Source organism: Amblyraja radiata, chromosome 2, assembly GCF_010909765.2.
Source record: "Amblyraja radiata isolate CabotCenter1 chromosome 2, sAmbRad1.1.pri, whole genome shotgun sequence".
Lineage (NCBI taxonomy): Eukaryota > Metazoa > Chordata > Chondrichthyes > Rajiformes > Rajidae > Amblyraja > Amblyraja radiata.
The window spans coordinates 78,942,362-78,965,851 of record NC_045957.1 but is presented as its reverse complement, the minus strand read 5'-3'; positions in this window follow the sequence as shown (position 1 = coordinate 78,965,851).

Sequence of the window (23,490 nt, the reverse complement as noted above, 5' to 3'; positions counted from 1 at the left end):
TCGGACAGTCAAATCTACTCCACCATTCGATCATGGCTTATCTATCTCTCCCTCCTAACCCCATTCTCCTGCCTTCTCCCCATAACCTCTGACACCCGTACTAATCAAGAAGCAATATATTTGCACAAATAGAGGACTTCTATTTGTTGAACTATGTTAATAGACGCCAACATTCATTGGCTTCACAATGAGAGCACCAGAAGAATAGTATGAAGCATGAAGGCTGGACATTAAGGACAAATGCCAGAAATAATGTCTTCATTTGAAAGTGCGTGAATTTTTTGAAGTCTCTATCCCATAGAACTAAGTTATCCATTCATTTTCAAGACAGACACTGACAGATTCTTGAATCCAGGACCATCAAAGAACGTGAGGTTTGGATAGAAGAATGCATTTGAAGTTCAATACCAATCATTGTGTAGTCAAATGACTGAACAGATCAGTAGGGATATGTAGCCTCAACCTGCTGCTATTTCATATGCTCTTATGAAAAACTTCAAAGACCATAACGATAGCTCAGATGACTGATTCAAGATTTATGCAGGGGGAAGCCTTTGACTTAGACATTAAAAGGGGAATGGTATGAAGCATTTGACAAGTCAAAAATAAGTTGAGTTTGAATTTAACCTTAACCATCAAATGGACTGCTATTTTTTATAAAAATATATACATTCTTACGAGTGCCTCTGAATGCTGTTCATGATTTCATGGGGCACATTACATATTAGAGACCCAAAATGCCTATGTCCCAACTTTTGCTGAACCTCCTGCATTAGTCATCCATCCGAGAAGCTGGGAGGTGAACACAAAGGTGGGAGAAGGCTCTGCAAGGGACAAACCCTTCCTTCTCCACCACCCTGGCCCAGACAGAGTTCCTTGCTGCATCTTTAAGACTAACTAACGGGAGTATTCATGGATATCTTTAATCTCTCCCTGGTTAGTTCTCAGGTACACACCTGCTTCAAGAAGACCATCATCATTCTGGTGTCAAAGAAAAGTAAGATTTCCTTAATGACTATCACCTAGATTCAGGGACATTTTCTTCCTAGCTGTTATCAGGCAACTGAACCATCCAATAATTAACTAGAGAGCCATCTTGACCTATCATCTACCACATTGGATACTCACAGACTAACTTTAATCGGACTTTACTGAACTTTATCTTGCACTGAATGTTATTCCCTTTATCCTCCATATGTACACCGAGGATGGCTTGATGGTAGTCATGTATAGTCTTTCCATTGAATGGATAGCATGCAACCAAAAGCTTTTTACTGTACCTCAGTACACATGACAATTAACTAAACTACCCCAAACAAAGTATTCATTAATCATCTTGTATTTACTCACTATAGGGCCTGTCCCACCTACAAGATTTTTTAGGCGACTTGCCAGAACCCGTCACAGTCACAGCAGGTCGGCAAAAAATTAAAAAATGTTGAAAATCCAGCGACGACCACAAATAGGTACGATCTTTGGGCGATTACTCACGACCAAATAGGTGTCACCCCATGACATGTCTAGGGGCTAGCAGAATCAAGTGATATGGGGAGATGGCATGCACGGGTTACGGATTGTGGATGATCAACCATGATCACAATGAATGGTGGTGCAGGCTCGAAGGGTCAAATGGCCTCCTTCTGCACCTATTTTCTATATTTCTACGTGAATCATGATATTTTGTTGAAAAATGAAATCCAATTTAGTGATCGAAGATGTACTAAAGACGTTTTGAGAAGGATTTTTTTCTCGAACAACAAATGTACTAAAGATGTACTTCTCAAATGTACTAAGATCTGTAGACAGTCTTTTTAACTTCTGTTCAATACATGAATAAAATACACTGAATTAACAATGGGATGATGAATATGAAGATGAATCACAGCAGGAGTAATGAACCTGAATGAACAATGTCACTATAAGAGTACCAGAGGAATAGTATGAATCATGAAGGACAAATAATGTCTTCATTTGTTCTCCCACAAAAGGGTGTGCCTTTAGGTAGTAAAATGTTATTCTGTACAAAACCTAACACTTGATACTTGAGTGGACATTAGTAATTTGTTTTCATCTCTGCACCTTCTGATCTTTAGTGTGCTGGAGATTTTGAGAGGGATTGATAAAATGGAATTTGAGAAGCTCTTTTCCCTGGAGAGTGCACAATTGTTGGAGTGTCATTTAAAATTCAAATAAGGAGGGATTTTCTTTCCTCAGAAAGTTGTAAATCTTTCAAGAGCTTTGGTGATGCTCAGTCATTAAATATATTCAAAAATGAGTTCACAGGTTCTTACACACTAGGGGATTAAATGATATGGGTGAGAAAATGGACTTCATAGAATCATAGCATGGGAAAAAACACAAAAGGAGGGAATTAAACCTTTGTGGTTTAAGCCACCTCTGTAGTAGTATTACCAACTTAAGTGCATGGATTTTAGCAGTTCTTTCCACTAACTCTAAAATCAGAAAAAAAAATCCCCTTTATTTCGGAAAATCAAAAAAATAATTCACAAAGTAACCTGCCTTTATTTGACAAACTTAACTCACAGCTGGACAATTCTCATCATGTCAAACTTTCCAGCACTTTCTCTTCATTATTTCAATTTACAAAATCAATAGTATTTTGCTTTTCAGTTATGGGTTCCTCACTGAAATCCAATGATCTCATGCATCAAGCTTTTCTCTAACCCATGTACAGATGCGTTCTAGGCGTAATTATCTTTTTTTGTCCCAATTTCCAGTTGATACAGTTTTTTATGAAACCAATTGTACAGTTTGTAGATGTAATAGGAGCAGATAGTAAGATATTTTTGCTTATTTGCGACAGATATAAACATCCGATGTTACCATGTTATGCTACAGCGTTACACAAATGGTTTCAGGAGGAATGGATGCAGACAAGTAGTAAAACCGAAGGAAACAAATGTGGGAGTTATGTGTAAGTACTCTTACAGTAACAACACTGCATAAAGAAAGACATTGAGGGATCGTGTCAGAAAGTGCAGTAATAATTAGAGGAGATTTTAGTCTGCACATAGACTGAAAAAAAATCAGAGAAAGTAAGATAGCCTAGATGAGGAATTAATATGTTTTGGAATTATTTGCACCATTTATGGTTCAATGGTACTTTATAGTAACATGTACCTAGGTACAGTGAAATTCCTTATTTGCATATGATTCAGTAAATATCTTATTATACATAGGCACAATCATACTTAAGCACAAGAATGTAGGAATGGTGGAATACACTGAGACAGCCCACAAGAGTCACCATGTTTCCAGTACCATTTTGTGTGATTCAAGTCCAAAATTGATAAAAACTTAAAGTCTTAACTTTGCCACAAAGGTCCGTTGTCTTGGCGGTGGCACTGGGTTGGAGTTGTCAGGTCAGTCTGACCAGGAGATAGTGTTTGAGCCAGTGTCGGGTGTTGAGGGGGCTGGTGGGTGCAGGCTATAGTAGAACTGGGAATGCAACAGAATGAGATTAATTAATGACCTCGTGCTCAAGGTGTCCCAAGAAAACATCATTCATAACATGATTACATTCAGTTTGTGGGAGAGAATTAGTCGAATATTTCATTAATTAAAAAAGGGAAATGATGAAGGCATGAGTAAACTGGGAAATTAAATTAAAAGATCAATCAGTTGAGATGGAGTGGTAGACACTGAAAAGATACATTTTATTGAACAAAACTTCAAGGGCATATGGTTAACTATAAAAATTAAGGATATCATTAAAATTAAAGACAATTAATTTAACTTAGCAGAGATGGCAGATCATAGAATATTTACATTAAAAACAGATAAAAATGATTACAAATTAATAAGGAAGGGAAAGCTGGTGTGAGAGATAAACCTAGCCAGAACAGTGAGCATTTAGGGAAGTTAAAATAATGTTCTTGTTCATTGCTTGGGGAATTGAATACAAAATTGGGCAGTTGTGCTTCATTTATACAAGGCACTGGTGAGACCACGTCAAAAGTAATGGGTACAGCATTGCTCTCCCTACTTGAGAAATTGCATTAATAAGTTGGAGGCAGTTCCGAGAAAAATTTACATCTAATAACTGGAATAAATGTGTTATCATCTGAGTCAAAATTGGATTGACTACTGAACCCTGGAAGAATTAGATTGGAATTGAGTGAACATGTTAACAACAAGAGGACTCTTGACATGGCGGATATGGAAAGGATGTTTCCACTTATTGGAGAATCTAGAACTAAAAAAGCACTGGACAAGCGAGATGCAGGATAAATGTTCCCAATGTCGGGGGAGTCCAGAACCAGGGGCCACAGTCTAAGAATAAATTAAATAATTAATACATTTAAATCTGATGAGAAAAAACTTTTTCACCCAGAGAGTTGTGAATTTGTGGAATTCTCTGCCACGGAATGCAGTAGAGGCCAATTAACTGGGTGAATTTAAAGGAGAGTCTGGAGCTCTTGGGGCTAGCGGAATCAAGGGGTGTGGGGAGAAGGCAGGTATGGGTTACTGATTGTGGATGATCACCCATGATCACAATGAATGGTGGTGCTGGCTCGAAGGGCCAAATGGCCTCCTCCTGCACCTATTGTCTATGTTTCTATGTTTCTATGTCCTCAAAGGGAAATGGACATAGAATGATTGAATATTTAGAGCTGCTGTGGATTTGGTAGCAACAGCAACAAAGATAAGCAGGAGAAAACACTGATTGGCTCTAGCCCAAGTGGGATGAGAGAAGTGAGTCAGAGGGGGGAAAACAGTTGAAAACTGAGGAATTTAGTTTGTAAATTGTTTGTAAATAAAGCAATTTATCAGTCAATATAAGCAAGACGGCTCTGAGGGAGCGGCCTTGTGAGGGAAGGGCCCTGTGAGAAAAGTCGGTCTTTGGCTCGAGAGTCTTCGGCGAGGAGGCTGTGGAGAGGAGGCTACACAAAACGCTGGAGAGGGAGAGACGAAAGAAGGAGATGTCAGGCAAGCTGATTCAGTGTGATGCTTGCAGTAAGTGGGAGGTCAAGGACACTGCTGGTGCCTCTGGCTGCTACAAATGTGAGAAGTGCATCCAGCTCAAGCTCCTGAAGGACCGTGTTGGGGAACTGGAGAAGCAAGTGGATGACCTCAGGTTCGTCCGAGAAACTGAGTCGTTCCTCGACAAGTCCTACAGTAAGATTGTTACACCTAAGGTACTGGAAGAGAGAAGGTGGGTGACGGTGAGAAATGGAGGGTAGCATGGAATGCAAACGTCCCCGGGTGTTGTACCTCTTGTGAACAGGTTCACCCACTTAGAAGCTGTCCGGTCAGAAGACGTTATTACACCGAGCGGCAGACTGGCTGGTGAAGCAAAAAGTGCAGTTGAGCCAAAACCAAAGAGGCCAACATCAGGCAACGCCATTGTAGTGGGAGACTCCATTGTGAGAGGTACGGACAGGGGTTTCTGCGGCAACAGACGGGAATCGAGGATGGTATGCTGCCTTCCTGGTGCCAGGATCCAGGATGTCACGGACAGAGTGCACAAAATCCTCAAGGGCGAAGGTGAACAGCCGGAAGTGGTAGTGCATGTCGGCACAAACGATGTTGGAAAGAAGGGGATGAATATTCTGCAGCGTGACTTCAGAGAGCTCGGAAAAATGCTGAAAAGCAGGACCTCCAGGGTTGTTATCTCCGGTTTGCTTCCATTTGCTCGTGCTGGTGAGAGCAGGAACAGGGAGACACGGGACCTGAATGTGTGGCTGAGGAACTGGTGCACGGGGCAGGGATTTAGATTCTTAGATCACTGGGATCTGTTTTGGAGTAAGGGGGAACTGTACAAAAGGGACGGATTGCATCTTAACAGGTGGGGGACCAGCATTCTGGCAGGCAGGTTTGCCACTGCTACACGGGTGGTTTTAAACTGAATAAGGAGGGTGGGGTGTCAAATGGGATACTCGAGGATGGAGTTAAAGGGAAAGGGTTTCTTAAATATATGAGTGTAGAGACAGAGGGGTGTCAAATGAGGGTAGAAGCAATAGGTAGCAAGGTGAAAAGTAAAAGTGGCAGGCAGACAAATCCAGGGCAAAAATCAAAAGGGCCACTTTTCAACATAATTGGATAAAGGGTAAGAGTGTTGTAAAAACAAGCCTGAAGGCTTTGTGTCTCAATGCAAGGAGCATTCGTAATAAGGTGGATGAGTTGAATGTGCAGATAGCTATTAATGACTATGATATAGTTGGGATCACGGAGACATGGCTCCAGGGTGACCAAGGCTGGGAGCTGAACATCCATGGATATTCAATATTCAGGAGGGATAGACAGAAAGGAAAAGGAGGTGGGGTAGGGTTTCTGGTTAGAGAGGAGATTAACGCAATAGAAAGGAAGGACATTAGCTTGGAGGATGTGGAGAGTGAAATTGTTAATTCAGAAACAAGGGTCCTGAACTTAAAGAAAGGTAACTTTGAAGGTATGAGACGTGAATTGGCTAAGATAGACTGGCAATTGATTCTTAAAGGGTTGACGGTGGATATGCAATGGAAGGCATTTAAAGACTGCATGGATGAGCTGCAACAATTGTTCATTCCAGTTTGGCAAAAGAATAAATCAGGGAAGGTAGTGCATCCATGGATAACAAGGGAAATCAGGGATAGTATCAAAACAAAAGATGAAGCATACAAATTAGCCAGAAAAAGCAGCCAACCAGAGGACTGGGAGAAATTCAGAGTCCAGCAGAGGAGGACAAAAGGCTTAATTAGGAAAGGGAAAATAGATTATGAAAGAAAACTGGCAGGGAACATAAAAACTGACTGCAAAAGGTTTTATAGATATGTGAAGAGAAAAAGATGAGTTAAAACAAATGTAGGTCCCTTGCAGTCAGAAACAGGTGAATTGATCATGGGGAACAAGGACATGGCAGAGCAATTGAATAACTACTTTGGTTCTGTCTTCACTAAGGAAGACATAAATAATCTGCCGGAAATAGCAGGGGACCGGGGGTCAAATGAGATGGAGGAACTGAGTGAAATCCAGGTTAGCCGGGAAGTTGTGTTAGGTAAATTGAATGGATTAAAGGCCGATAAATCCCCAGGGCCAGCTAGGCTGCATCCCACAGTACTTAAGGAAGTAGCTGCAGAAATAGTGGATGCATTAGTGATAATTTTTCAAAACTCTTTAGATTCTGGAGTAGTTCCTGAGGATTGGAGGGTAGATAAATGTAACCCCACTTTTTAAAAATGGAGGGAGAGAGAAAACGAGGAATTACAGACCAGTTAGTCTAACATCGGTAGTGGGGAAACTGCTAGAATCAGTTATTAAAGATGGGATAGCAGCACATTTGGAAAGTGGTGAAATCATTGGACAAAGTCAGCATGGATTTATGAAAGGTAAATCATGTCTGACGAATCTTATAGAATTTTTCAAGGATGTAACTAGTAGAGTGGATAAGGGAGAACCAGTGGATGTGCTAGAGGTGGCGCTGTCCTGTGTATGGCTGCCCAGCCAGCAGCTGACTGTCTTTTCATCGTTTTATTTTTATTTTTAGTTAGTTAAAGTGTTTTATTTGGAGGTCTAGACTTTTTTTATGTGGGGAGTGGGGGGGGGGAAGGGGGAAACTACTTTTCAGGGTCCCTACCTGGTCGTAGAGGCAGCTTTTCTCCGGGCTGCAGCTTCGACCTGTACTCGCGGCCTACCAGTGGGCCTGGAGCGGCGTTTCCTGTCGGAGAGCGCCCAGAACCTCGGCTTCGGCGGCGGCACAGCGCTGGAGCGCTAACGTGGAGCGGGCGATGCCTTGCCCGGGTCGCCACGCTGGAGCTCCGGTGAGCTGAAGAACCGCCGGGAACAATATCGCGGAGCAGCGGGTCTGCGGAGCGGCCAGCTGCAGGCGGCCAATGCCGAACTTTACACCAGGAGCCTGGGTTCTCTAGATGAGATCGCCAGTGGTGATACTCCAACCGGCGCGGCCTTGTCGGCTTCGGAAGCCGCGGCCTCCAGTACGGAAGCGGCCGTTCCAGGGTTCCCAAGCCGCGGAGAGGACTCTCCCGACGCCGGAGCACCATCACCCGGCGAGAACGGCCTGGAACATCGGGCCTCCGTAGAGGCAACTGTGGAGGCCTCAATAGGCCCGACTATGGGTGAACTGGGGTTGGGGACTGGACATTGTGCCTTCCCTCATAATGGGAACCATTGTGGGGGACTGTTTTTTATGTTCTAAAACTCTTATTAATGTTATGTCTGTTCTTTCTTTATGTGCTGCAAAATGGCAATAAGCATTTCACTACACCTAGTGTGTATGTGACTAATCAAATACCTTTGATACCTTTGATACCTTTGATGTGTTATATCTGGACTTTCAGAAGGCTTTCGACAAGGTCCCACATAAGAGATTAGTATACAAACTTAAAGCACACGGTATTGAGGGTTCAGTATTGATGTGGATAGAGAACTGGCAGACAGGAAGCAAAGAGTAGGAGTAAACGGGTCCTTTTCACAATGGCAGGAAGTGACTAGTGGGGTACCGCAAGGCTCAGTGCTGGGACCCCTGCTATTTACAATATATATTAATGATTTGGACGAGGGAATTGAATGCAACATCTCCAAGTTTGCGGATGACACTAAGCTGGGGGGCACTGTTAGCTGTGAGGAGGATGCTAGGAGGCTGCAAGGTGACTTGGATAGGCTGGGTGAGTGGGCAAATGCATGGCAGATGCAGTATAATGTGGATAAATGTGAGGTTATCCACTTTGACGGCAAAAACAGGAAAGCAGACTTATCTGAATGGGGGCCGATTAGGAAAAGGGGAGATGCAACGAGACCTGGGTGTCATGGTACATCAGTCATTAAAAGTAGGCATGCAGCAGGCAGTGAAGAAAGCAAATGGTATGTTAGCATTCAAGCAAAAGGATTTGAGTATAGGAGCAGGGAGGTTCTACTGCAGTTGTACAGGGTCTTGGTGAGACCACACCTGGAGTATTGCGTACAATTTTGGTCTACCAATCTGAGGAAAGACATTCTTGCCATAGAGGGAGTACAGAGAAGGTTCACCAGACTGATTCCTGGGATGTCAGGACTTTCATATGAAGAAAGACTGGATAGACTCGGCTTGTACTCGCTATAATTTAGAAGATTGAGGGGGGGATCTTATAGAAACTTACAAAATTCTTAAGGGGTTGGACAGGCTAGATGCAGGAAGATTGTTCCCGATGTTGGGGAAGTCCAGAACAAGGGATCACAGTTTAAGGATAAGGGGGAAATCATTTAGGACCGAGATGAGGAAAACATTTTTCACACAGAGAGTGGTGAATCTCTGGAATTGTCTGCCACAGAAGGTAGTTGAGGCCAGTTCATTGGCTATATTTAAGAGTTAGATGTGGCCCTTGTGGCTAAAGTGATCAGGGGGTATGGAGAAAAGGCAGGTTCAGGATACTGAGTTGGATGATCAGCCATGATCATATTGAATGGCGGTGCAGGCTCGAAGGGCCGAATGGCCTACTCCTGCACCTATTGTCTATGTTTCTATGTTTCTATATTCCTTATATTTTTCAAATATAAGAACATTCTGAGGTTGCCCTTTTAAAAATCGGTAATTTTTTAGTCGAAGCCGGTTGCGATGCAAATTGAAGGTGGTTGCCGGAGGTTGCGGGTAGTGGAAGGTAAGACCTTTTTTTCACCCAGTTTTATCCCACCGGGGAGGTCTTACCTTCCACCACCTGCAACCTCTGGAGGGCATTGTAAATGTGGGATATCAACTTCTCGGTATCTGCATATCTATTCAAACATGTATCGAGTTTGTCTGGACCTGTCTGCTTGTCTATATGTTTTCACGTAGTCCCTAACTTGGAGGTATCTAAAAAAGTTGTTTTTGTTCAGATCGTATTTCTCCTGCAATTCTTGAAAGGAGGAGAGAGTCCCCTTCTGAAAGAAGTCTCCCACTGTCTTGATTCCTTGATTCTTCCATTGAACAAAAACACTTTTGAGGGTTTAAAGGAGGGATTATTTGCAATGGGAAGAAGGAGAGACATATCTCTAAATTTGAGATTGGACTTCAGCTATTTCCAAACGCGAACAGTACTATGTATTATCGGATTATGCTCATACGTTGATTTGTTCAGGGATATTGGAGACAGGACAATCGAGCCTATGCAGAAAGGCAAGCAATCTTCTCTTTACATTTTTACCAGTTTGCCTTGATGGCATGAATCATCCAGCCAGAAAATTATAGTTTTAATATTGGTTGCCCAATAGTAAAAATGGAAGTTTGGTAAGGCTAGTCCTCCATTCTCTTTAGATTTACACAGATGTATTTTGTGTATTTGGTTGCTTTTCTAATCCCAGATGAAATTAGTGACAATGGAATCAATTTTTTTGAAAACAATTTTGGGAAGATATATCGGTATTGACTGGAATAGGTATAAAAGTTGCGGGAGAAAGATCATCTTTACGGCATTTAGTCTACCGAGAAGAGAAATAGGCAGTGTTTTCCAAAATTGAATATACGTATGGAGTTTAGTGATTAATGGAGGGAAATTTGTCCTGAACAGAAGGGAATATTTTCTGGTAATGTAAACACCGAGATATCTGAATTTTTCAGTAACGATTCTAAAGGGAATCTGTTGGAGCTGGGTGCTGTCTTGTTCTTTTATTGGCATAATTTCACTTTTGTTCCAATCGATTCTGTAGCCAGAAAAGGAACCAAATTGTTCTATAGTGGTTAATAAATTTGGAATACTGATTTGGGGCTTGGTACATTGGTACATTGTCTGCATATAGGGACATTTTGTTAATAGTATGTTTAGTATTGTATCCATATATGCCAGGGTGGGACCTAATACTCTTGGCAAGGGGTTCTATGGCTAATGCAAATAGCATAGTGGAGAGAGCGCATCCTTGTCTATTACCCCTGAATAAGTGAAATTTAGGTGAGAGGATTTCATTTGTTAGTATTCTGGTATCTGGCTTCATGGGGGAAGCTTCTGTATATAGAAGCTTCACCCATGAAGTGAAGTTTTTGCCCAATTGGAATGTTTCCAATACTGTGAAAAGATAAGGCCATTCCACTTGGTCGAAAGCCTTTTCTGCGTCCAGTGAGATAATTGTTAGGTCTTCATTTGGTATTCTCTGCAAATAAATTATATTAAACAGGCATCACAAATTATAAAATGAGTGTCGTTTAGGCATGAACCCGGCTTGATCTGGGTGTACTAGTTTGCCAATGACTAGGCTTAGTCTACGAGCCAAAGTCTTGGCTAGGATCTTCTGATCAGTATTTAAGAGGGCAATTGTTCTCTAGGATCCCGGCTCTACAAGGTTTTTATCTTTTTTGGGAATAAACATAATAATTGATTCTGCTAGGGTCTGTGGTAAGGTCTGGTAAGGTAAGGTGGGACAGGCCCTTAACTGGCAGCCTGTGTTTTTAAGGAGACAGTCCACTATAGAAACATAGAAACATAGAAATTAGGTGCAGGAGTAGGCCATTCGGCCATTCAATATGATCATGGCTGATCATCCAACTCAGTATCCTGTACCTGCCTTCTCTCCATACCCCTGATCCCTTTAGCCACAAGGGCCACATCTAACTCCCTCTTAAATATAGCCAATGAACTGGCCTCAACTACCTTCTGTGGCAGAGAATTCCAGAGATTCACCACTCTCTGTGTGAAACATGTATAAACTAAAATCCATTGGAAAGAGGTAATAACCAGGGTTTACTGTATTCAAATTATGGCAGTCACTTTCCACACAGCAAGCTCTCACAAGCTAACACAATGATGACCAGATGATTGAATGTTTAAGTATTGGCCAGGACACAAAGATAATTAACACTATTACTGTTTATCCCCACCTCAGAGTGGAAGGGACTTGGGTTTAATGAAAAATGGTGCCTCCAGCCCCCCTGCATTGCGACCAGTGTCTCAAGTGAAACCTGAATCAAGAATGTTTTGTGTTGGAGATGCTACCCGGAGTGCAGCAGCCGGCACAAAGGTGGCATCAGGTTTTCATCCCTCATTGTGCATCAAGACGGAAAAACACTGAACCCAGGAGCAGGGGACTTGAAGCCTGAGCTGTAGGGAGAGGTTGGGCAGACTAGGACTATAGTTAGATAGTTTGTTTATTGTCACGTGTACTGTGTTACAGCATAAAGCTTTTTGTTGCCAAAGAAAAGACAATACATGATTACAATCAAGCCGTCCTCGATGAACGGATACAGGATAAAGGGAATAACATTTAGCCGAGTAAAGTCTGATTAAAGAGTCCAAGGGTCTCCATTGAAGTAGATGGGAGGTCACTAATTGTTGATAGGATGGTTCAGTTGCCTAATAACAGCTGGGAAGAAACTATTCCTGAATCAGGAGGTGTGCGTGTTCAAACTTCTGCACCTCTTGCCTGATGGGAGAGGGGAGAATAGGGAGTGACCGGGGTGAGACTCGTCCTTGATTATGCTGGTGGACTAGCCAAGGCAGCGTGAAGTGTAGCTGGACTTTATTCCTTGGACACCATGCCTTGGAGTGACACAGTGGTGCAGCGGTAGAGTTGTGACCTTGCAGTGCCAGAGTCCCGGGTTCAATCCTGCTATGGGTGCTGTCTGTACTGAGTTTGTCCATTCTCCATGCGACGGGTGGATTTTCTCCAGGTGCCCTGCCATATTCGAAAGACATGAAGGTTTGTCGGTTAATTGGCTTTGGTAAAATTGTAAATTGTCCCTAGTGTGTAGGATAGTGCTAGTATACGGGTTAACGCTAGTCGGCGCGGATTGGGTGGGCAGAAGGGCCTGCTTCCGCACTGTATTTCTAAAGTCTAAAGAGTACTTGCTGAATCCAGAGAACGTGGTCCAGTGTTACCTAGGCTGCTGAGATCTGCATGTTCAGCAGAGACCTGGCATATTCTAGTTTGAATTGCGTAATGCCACACCACATGGAGGATTACAGGAACATTTGATTCTCCCTCCACTTAACTGTTGATAAGACATGACTCATCTCTCCGTTACCATGGCAGCACAAGATGACATGGTTAGTTTGGCACACTAAGCCTTTAAGATGATTCTTCTATTGCTCTTCCTAAATACTCTGGAAATCTGAAATAAAAGCAGCAACTGGAAATTTTTCTTTCCAAAGATGCAACCTGAGCTTGCTGAGTTTTTCAGCATTTTCTGCTTTTATTTTCTGTTTTTAAATGGGTAATCCATTTACAACGGAGTTGAGGAAGAACTTTTTCACACAGAGTTGTGAGTCTGTGGAATTCTCTGCCTCAGAGGGCGGTGGAGGCTGGTTCTCTGGATGCTTTCAAGAGAGAGCGAGAGAGCTCTTAACGTGAGCGGAATCAGGGGGTATGGGGAGAAGGTAGGAACGGGGTATTGATTGTGGATGATTAGCCATGATCACATTGAATGGCAGTGCTGGCTCGAGGGGCCGAATGGCCTACTCCTGCATCTATTGTCTATTATCTATTGTCTATTGTCTGTTCTTTGAATGCTTGAGTGTATAGGCTTTGTAGACGTGGGGAAATTATGTCGTTGAATTTTTAATAAAATTCGTTATTGAGCCCGTCTGGGCCAGGAGTTTTTTCATTTTTCAGTGATTTAATGGTCTCATTTATTGTTATCTCTGCACCTAGTTCCTCATGTTCTGTCTCATTGAGGGATGGGAGGTTGCACTTATCAAGAAAGCTCTTCATCTTCAATGAATCGGCTGATGTTTGTGACGAGTATAGGGTATGATAAAATTGTATAATTCTTTCATTGATGTCTTTGGGCAGTGAGAGCAGTTCGCCTTTTTCTGATCTGATTTTACTTATGGTGCGGTCGTTCTCTAATTTGCGCAGTTGTCATGTAAACGTTTATGTGGTTTATCTCCGAATTCGAAGTTTTTTTGTTTAGTATATTGAAATGCCCTACTAATTCTTGCAGAGAGTATCTGGTTTAATTTGAATTTGAGTGCAGCTATCTTATTGTGTTTTATTGTCGGTGGGTCAGCCGCATTTTCTAAGTCTAATTGTTTTATTTGTTTTTCTAACTCCAATTGTCCTGCTCTATTTCTCTTATTTTGAGAGGCTTGATATGAAATGAAGCAGCCTCTAGGGTAGGTTTTAAAAGTTTCCCAAAGCAAAGAAAGAGACAACAGGAGTGTCGTTTATCTCAAAAAAACATTTAAATCTGTACCTTCAGATAGTCACAACATAGAAACATAGAAAATAGGTGCAGGAGTAGGCCATTCGGCCCTTCGAGCCTGCACCGCCATTCAATATGATCATGGCTGATCATCCAACTCAGTATCCTGTACCTGCCTTCTCTCCACACCCCCGATCCCTTTAGCCACAAGGGCACATCTAACTCCCTCTTAAATATAGCCAAAGAACTGGCCTCAACTACCTTCTGTGGCAGAGAATTCCACAGATTCACCACTCTCTGTGTAAAAAATGATTTTCTCATCACGGTCCTAAAAGACTTCCCCCTTATCCTTAAACTGTGACCCCATGTTCTGGACTTCCCCAACATCGGGAATAATCTTCCTGCATCTAGCCTGTCCAACCCGTTAAGAATTATGTAAGTTTATATAAGATCCCCCCTCATCTTCTAAATTCTAGCGAGTACAAGCCGAGTCTATCCAGTCTTTCTTCATATGAAAGTCCTGCCATCCCAGGAATCAGTCTGATGCAACTTCTCTGTACTCCCTCTATGGCAAGAATGTCTTTCCTTAGATTAGGACAGCTAGCCTCTGCAATTATTTGTGGGTTAAATCTTCAGCACGGCTGTCGGTTTGCCTTCCAGTTTTACAGAGAATGTAAGAGGGCAATGATCCGAAATTATGATATTGTGATATTTAGGGTTGTAGGTATATGGCAGAAGTTTGGAATAAACCAGGAAATAGTCTATTCTTGTATATACTTTATGGACACCTGTGTAGAGGGAATATTCTCTTCCTGGAGGATTGGCTATCCTTCAGTCCCTTATATTTGTATTATGTAAATCGTCCCTTATATTTGTATTATTTATATGTATTCAAAAGTTCACTTGACTTGGATGTAACCTTTCTTGGAAATGAAGATGTTCACCAATGTCAATGAGGTTGAGTACAGTTCACCGGATTCTATAGTGTACCTACCTTCCTTGTCAGCTATAGTGGATTTATGTTTAAACGGAATACCTTTGCGGATTAGGATTGCAGTTCCCCTAGGTTTAGAAGAAATGTGAAGTGATACAACTGCCCAATCCACCTACTTCTCAGTCTGTTATGCGCTTCGTTCTTGAGGTGAGTCTCCTGAAGGAATATTATATCAGTGTTAAGAGATTTTAACTGGGCTAGTATTTTACCCCTTTTTATTGGTATCATTTATACCCCTAATGTTCCAACAACTGACGTGATTATTCCCCCCGTTTTTCTAGTTGCATTATCTTGCATATCAAAAATGATGTGTTCACTGATGAATTAAATGATTCAACACAATGATTAAAGTATTTCTTTCGAGTGTAGGATGAGTGAGCCCCTCGCGCTTTGCCCCTCTCGGGGGGGAGGGGGGGGTGAGATATTTCCAATAAAGGTGTACTCTAGTGCAATATATTAAGATATTTATTACAAAGTTTGAAAAAAAGAAAAGAGAAACAAAGGAAAAAACAACATACAAGAATGTTGCTAATGAGTGCCACACATCGGTGATTGAATTTATGTAAACTTCCTTACAATATATTGTAAATACTATCATTAATATAAGATTTTAGATATTAAAATAGTCCCACACTTTGAACGGGTTAGAAAAACTAAACAGAAGAAACGTGAGGATTATTATTCTTTTTAAGTGACTCAGCATTCCCATACAGTTAGGGTTCCATACAAAGATATGGATAAGTAGCTGAGTAATGGTTTTAGCTGACATACGTCGCGTAGTGGATAACTTTCAGCCAGTACTATTTTGACGTATTACCCAATCGCGAGTGTAACATCTTATATCTTATACACTCTATGGACAGGTACTTATCCCCTGTCGGCTCCGGCAATGTCTTGAGCAAACTGTAATGCTTTGTTCGGTTTGGTAAAGAAAGATTCAACATCTTTATAAGTAACACGGAGCTTGGCAGGGTATAATAGTCCAAATCAAACTCCTGGTAAGTCCCTCAGAATGGCTCTTGACTTGCCATCCTCCCACCGGGGCGCCAGGGAGATGGCAGCCCTGCTGGCAGTCTGTTCATTTTTTCTTTCTTTTTGTTATTTTTAAGTTTGTTAAAAGTTGGTTTTAATGTTCTTCAGTTTGTTTTATGTGGGGGGAGGGGGGAGGGAATCGGGGGAAACATTTTTTCAAGTTCCTACCTTCCCAGAGATGTGATCAATTTTTGTATCACATTCTCCAGGCTCTGCGGCCTACCATCGCTGGAGCTGGAAGCCACCTCGGACTGTCGTGAGCCCCACTGCGGGGCGCGGACTTAACATCTGAGTGGATCCCTTGCCTGGGATCGCTCCCACCTTGACCACTGTGGACTTACCATCAAGGGCTCGCAGTCTCGGGAGAGGCTAGTCGGGAGCTCCAACGCCGCCGAAGGTTCACCAGCCCCGATGCAAGGTTCAATCCCCCGGCGGGGGGGTTGCTGACATTCCCCTGATGCAGGAGCCGAACGCCTCGGTGCGGAGGGACCGAACGCCGCCGGCTATGGCAGTTAAGACCATCCCATCAATGGAGGGTTTCGAGGCCCCCGACCGAGGAAGAACATAAGGAAGGACTTCAACTTTATTTCGTCTTCCTTCACAGTGAGGAATGAGTAAGAGTCACTGTGGTGGATGTTCATGTTAAGATGTGTTTTTGAGTGATTTGTTGCTTTTTATTGTATGACCTGGCCAATGAAATTCCTCGTATGTTGCAAAACATACTTAGCGAATAAAATGTGATTCTGATTCTGATTCTGAATATTAAATTCCTATCCTTAGCCACTTTATGCAGGATTTCCTCCTGAACATGTCAATGATGCACCCGCAGGATCAGATGTCTCGGTGGGGCATTGTCGTCAGGCCGGGTTCTCAGAGTTCTGTGTGTCCGGCCGGGTACGGGTTTTCTTCTAAGGCAAGTACGTCCTTAAATAGTTGCACCGTAATTTCGCGGACATTTTGACCATGTTCCTTGCCTTCTTTTACTCCGACAATCCTTATGTTCTGACGCTTGGAGCGCCCCTCCAGATCTAGACATTTTCCTGCTACCTTGTATAACAAACGGGAGATGCGTTCTACTTCGGCTTTCAGTTTATCTGTAACTTCGGAGTTTGTTGCTGCTGCTATTTCCAGCTCCCGGATAGACTTGCTGTGTGTAAGTGAGGTAGCCAGAATAGATTCCAGCTTGTGGCTGATGTCGGATTCCAGCCTTTGAATTTCCCCTTTCAGGTTGGTATTTACCTCCTCAATACGAGAGTCTATCTTGTCACAGATCTCTTGCTTCACTATCGAAAGTTCCAGGCGTAGAAGCGCTCCAATGTCTCGCAGAGCCGGCGTTTGAATTGCCGTTTCTTCTTGGGACTGCTCTTCAGGTGAGGTTGAGGCTTCACCGCGGCCTTCCTCCTCGGTTTTATTCGGCCGTTTGGGTGACATTTTCGGTAATTACGGTAGTCGCGGTAGTCTCGTAATTATGACGTCTGCTTACCAGTCTGCTGAGCCTCCACCGGTGAGTATGTTTAACGATCCATTTTGTTCTTTTTCTACAGTTGTTTAGTCGACTCAGTGCGGAGGTTTTACACGCATGTTCTAACTCTCCATAGCGCCACCGGAAGTCCAATTTGTTTTTAATAGCATATTAAGTATGAAAGATAATAGCATCTGGTCAGTTGTGCAAGCAATTTGATCAATTCCCAGTTAAGGAACGGTACCCCGGTATCGGACAATTAATCGGTTCTGTTGATTTCCAAGTCAGAAATTCTTTATAAACTTTTAGGTTTGCATGTAGTCTATTTTTAAATGGACTGACGTCGTGACTTTAAAATAGAAACTATGAATTTGAGTGTGTTCCTGGGATTAACATGTTTAACAGTATTATTGATTATGTGTAATAATTTCTTGCCAACTTTGTGATAGAGGGTAATAATCTGTATTTCCATATATGGATGGAAGAGGTGATTTTGAGCATAGCATATTTTATTTCCAAGGCCTTTGTCTTGAGTTCCATATATATGAATCATGAAGGCGATGTTACTGATCATGGTTGAAACTCTACATTCTAATGCATTGACCGTCAAGCAAGGGTGTGTTCAAATTAGATAATGCTAAAGAAAATGAATGAGATGGTCAGTAGGTACATGATGGAACCACAGCTCTCCAAGAGAGGTGAGTGGTTTGCTTATACGAGTACACTCCCTTCTATGATGTGGCAGAAGATTAGATTCAGGGATCCATCAAGTTACAAGGAATCCAGTTGAATTTGAAGATGAAGACTCCTTGGCTACTGGACCACATTTATGCTTCTAAACAAAGTAACATTCAAAATCTTGAGCAGTAAAATTGTCATTGAACCTATTCCAGAAATTTGACAAAAAAAGACACCAAAAGATTTGCTCTCTTCAGACTGAAAGAGAGGGATGGTTCTTACCATGAAATTAGTTAATAAATGATCAATCCCCATCTTGTCATTACACCTATTGGCAAGGTAAGCTGTTGATATTTGGTTAATAAACATCTACTTCACAGAAGCCTGAAGAAGTGTCTCGACCCGAAACGTTACACATACCATCTCTCCGGAGATGCTGCATTTTGTCTCTACCTTCAACTCACAGAAGACAGACGATCAACGGTCTCTCCTTCACATATTCTCCAAGATCAGCCAAAAAAACTATCTGGGAGGAGAGGGAACTGGTGGAGGGGCTGTATATCCAAGCATGCTCCCAGTGCAGTTTAACATGCTGCATAAGTCTTACTTAAAGACTGGTGTCCACTTGAAGAGAATGTTAGATTAAGATAATATTATTTACTCTGGCTGCAGTTAATAAATTGATTTTTTTTCATATAGACCAAACTGAAATTAATGTATTGTTAATGTGATATGTTGTTAAAGAACATTTCAATTCGGATCTTGTGGATCTGAGACCTGTTTTTCTTCCCCACACATACACCTTTCACATCTACTAACATATTTTACAAAGTAGGAAACATGAAGCTGAATTGAATTTTTTTTTAAGGTATTATATCATTATCTTCAGTGGATATCATATGTCCTCATGATGGTTCCACTCCAAGACCCATGTGCATGACATATTTTAATGTGGGGAGACCTGTCCAAGAGGCCAGAGGAGCCGTTGGTGCGAGGAGGAGCTACCTGGAGCTGTGAGTATAAAAACAGCGTGGGGCTTGCTTTTACAGAGGCCCGGGGAGCCGTTGGTGCGAGGAGGAGTTACCTGGAGCTGTGAGTATAAAAGCAGCGCGGGGCTTGCTTCTACAGAGGCCCGGGGAGCCGTTGGTGCGAGGAGGAGTTACCTGGAGCTGTGAGTATAAAAACAGCGCGGGGCTTGTTTCTACAGAGGCCCGGGGAGACGTTGTTGTGAGGAGGAGTTACCTGGAGCCGTGAGTATAAAAACAGCGCGGGGCTTGCTTCTACAGAGGCCCGGGGAGCCGTTGGTGTGAGGAGGAGTTACCTGGAGCTGTGAGTATAAAAACAGCACGGGGCTTGTTTCTACAGAGGCCCGGGGAGCCGTTGGTGGGAGGAGGAGTTACCTGGAGCTGTGAGTATAAAAACAGCGCGGGGCTTGTTTCAACAGAGGCCCAGGAGCCGTTACAGAGGGAGGAGCCAAAATCTGCAATGTTCCATTCACAGATCACACTTCAAATTAAGGGGGCTGGTGGAAGCCTCTGATTGGTCGAACGGACTAGAGGAAGCAGCTGATTAGCTTGTATCCCGGGTAAGGCTTTATTATATTCGGATAAGGGGGAGAATGAGGGCCAGGGCAGTTTACTGTTCTGGATGTCAGATGTGGGAGGTCATGGAGTCTGAGTGCCCTCCAGACATCCACATCTGCGCCAGGTGCGTCGAGATGGGGCCCCTAAGGGACCGTGTTAGGAACCTGGAGCAGCAACTCAATGACATCTGTCTGCTCAGGGCGAGTGAGGAGGTCATAGAAAGGAGTTACAGGGAGGTGGTCACTCCAAGACCACGGGAGACAGAAAACTGGGTCACAGTTAGGAAGGGCAATGGGCAGAGGCAGGGACTGGTGAGTACCCCGGTGGCTGTACACCTTGAAAATAAGTACTCATGTTTGAGTAAGGGTGGGGGAGACAGCCTACCTGGGGGCAGCGACAGCGGCCGGACCTCTGGCACAAAGACCGGTCCTGTTGCTCAGAAGGGTAAGGAAAAGCAGAGGAGGGCAATTGTAATAGGGGACTCTATAGTCAGGGGGTCGGATAGGCGATTCTGTGGACGCAGACAGGAGACCCGGATGGTAGTTTGCCTCCCTGGTGCCAGGGTCAGGGATGTGTCTGAACGTGTCCAAGAAATTTTGAAATGGGAGGGAGAGGAGCCTGAGGTTGTGGTACATATAGGTACCAATGACATAAGTAAAAAAAGAGAAGAGTTCCTGAAAGAAGAATTTAGGGAGTTAGGTAGAGAGTTAAGGAGAAGGACTGCAAAGGTAACAAAATCAGGATTACTGCCTGTGCCATGCGACAGTGAGAGTAGGAATGGAGCGAGGTGGAGGATAAATGAGTGGATGAGGGACTGGTGCAGTGGGTATGGATTCAAGTTTCTGGATCATTGGGACCTCTTTTGGGGAATGTGCGACCTGTACAGAAAGGACGGGTTGCACTTGAACTCGAGGGGGACCAATATCCTGGCGAGAAGATTTGCAAAGGCTACTGGGGAGACTTTAAACGAGTATGGTTGGGGGGAGGGACTCAAATTGGGAAAGCTAGCAGTCAGTGTGTGAGGCAGGAGGCAGAGAATGGTAGCACTCTGACCCAAAATGTAGGGGAGAGAGAAGAAAAAGACAATAAACAGAGAATAAGAGAGGGTGGGTTTCTTAAATGTGTATATTTATATGCTAGGAGCATTGTAAGAAAGGTGGATGAACTTAGAGCCTGGATTGACACCTGGAAGTATGATGTTGTGGCGATCAGTGAAACATGGTTGCAGGAGGGCTGTGATTGGAAACTAAATATTCCAGGATTTCGTTGCTTCAGGTGTGATAGAATTGGAGGGGCAAGAGATGGAGGTGTTGCATTGCTTATCAGGGAAGATATTACAGCAGTGCTTTGGCAGGATATATTAGAGGGCTCGTCTAGGGAGGCTATTTGGGTGGAACTGAGAAATGGGAAAGGGGTAGCAACACTTATAGGGGTGTATTATAGACCGCCAAATGGGGAGCGAGAATTGGAAGAGCAAATATGTAAGGAGATTGCAGATATTAGTAGTAAGCACAAGGTAGTGATTGTGGGAGATTTCAATTTTCCACACATAGACTGGGAAACACATTCTGTAAATGGGCTGGATGGGTTGGAGTTTGTAAAATGTGTGCAGGATAGTTTTTTGCAGCAATACATAGAGGTACCTACTAGAGAAGAGGCAGTGCTGGACCTCCTGTTAGGAAATAGGACGTGTCAGGTGGCAGAGGTATGCGTTGGGGAACAGTTCGGGACCAGTGATCACAATACCATTAGTTTCAATATAATTATGGAGAGGGTCAGAACTGGACCTAGGGTTGAAATTTTTGATTGGAGAAAGGCTAACTTTGAGGAGATGCGAAAGGATTTAAAAGGAGTTAAAAGGAGTAAATTGGGACAGTTTGTTTTATGGGAAAGATGTGGAAGAGAAATGGAGGACATTTAAAGGTGACATTTTAAGGGTACAGAATCTTTATGCCCCTGTTCGGTTGAAAGGAAATAGTAAAAATTGGAAAGAGCCATGGTTTTCGAGGGGAATTGGACACTTGGTTCGGAAAAAGAGAGAGATCTACAATAATTATAGGCAGCATGGAGTAAATGAGGTGCTTGAGGAGTATAAAGAATGTAAAAAGAATCTTAAGAAATAAATTAGAAAAGCTAAAAGAAGATACGAGGTTGCTTTGGCAAGTAAGGTGAAAGTAAATCCAAAGGGTTTCTACAGCAATATTAATAGCAAAAGGATAACGAGGGATAAAATTGGTCCATTAGAGAGTCAGAGTGGACAGCTATCTGCAGAGCCAAAAGAGATGGGGAGATATTGAACAATTTATTTTCATCGGTATTCACCAAGGAGAAGGACATTCAATTATGTGAGGTAAGGGAAACAAGTAGAGTCGCTATGGAAACTATGCGATTCAAAGAAGAGGAAGTACTGACACTTTTGAGAAATATAAAAGTGGATAAGTCTCCAGGTCCGGACAGGATATTCCCTACGACATTGAGGGAAGTTAGTGTAGAAATAGCAGGGGCTATGACAGAAATATTTCAAATGTCATTGGAAACGGGAATAGTGCCAGAGGATTGGTGTACTGCGCATGTTGTTCCATTGTTTAAAAAGGGGTCTAAGAGTAAACCTAGCAATTATAAACCTGTTAGTTTGACGTCAGTGGTGGGCAAATTAATGGATACTTAGAGATAATATATATAAGCATCTGGATAAACAGGGTCTGATTAGGAACAGTCAACATGGATTTGTGCCTGGAAGGTCATGTTTGACTAATCTTCTTGAATTTTTTGAAGAGGTTACTCGGGAAATTGATGAGGGTAAAGCAGTGGATGTTGTATATATGGACTTCAGTAAGGCCTTTGACAAGGTTCCTCATGGAAGGTTGGTTAGGAAGGTTCAATTGTTGGGTATTAATGGTGGAGTAGCAAGATGGATTCAACAGTGGCTGAATGGGAGATGCCAGAGAGTAATGGTGGATGGTTGTTTGTCAGGTTGGAGGCCAGTGACTAGTGGGGTGCCACAGGGATCTGTGTTGGGTCCACTGTTGTTTGTCATGTACATCAATGATCTGGATGATGGTGTGGTAAATTGGATTAGTAAGTATGCAGATGATACTAAGATAGGTGGGGTTGTGGATAATGAAGTAGATTTTCAAAGTCTACAGAGAGATGTATGCCAGTTGGAAGAGTGGGCTGAAAGATGGCAGATGGAGTTTAATGCTGATAAATGTGAGGTGCTACATCTTGGCAGGACAATTCAAAATAGGGCGTACATGGTAAATGGTAGGGAATTGAAGAATGCTGGTGAACAGAGGGATCTGGGAATAACTGTGCACAGTTCCCTGAAAGTGGAATCTCATGTAGATAGGGTGGTAAAGAAAGCTTTTGGTGTGCTGGCTTTTATAAATCAGAGCATTGAGTATAGAAGTTGGGATGTAATGTTGAAATTGTACAAGGCATTGGTGAGGCCAATTCTGGAGTATGGTGTATAATTTTGGTCGCCTAATTATAGGAAGGATGTCAACAAAATAGAGAGAGTACAGAGGAGATTTAGTAGAATGTTGCCTGGGTTTCAGCATCTAAGTTACAGAGAAAGGTTGAACAAGTTAGGGCTTTATTCTTTGGAGCGCAGAAGGTTAAGGGGGGGACTTGATAGAGGTCTTTAAAATGATGAGAGGGATAGACAGAGTTGACGTGGATAAGCTTTTCCCACTGA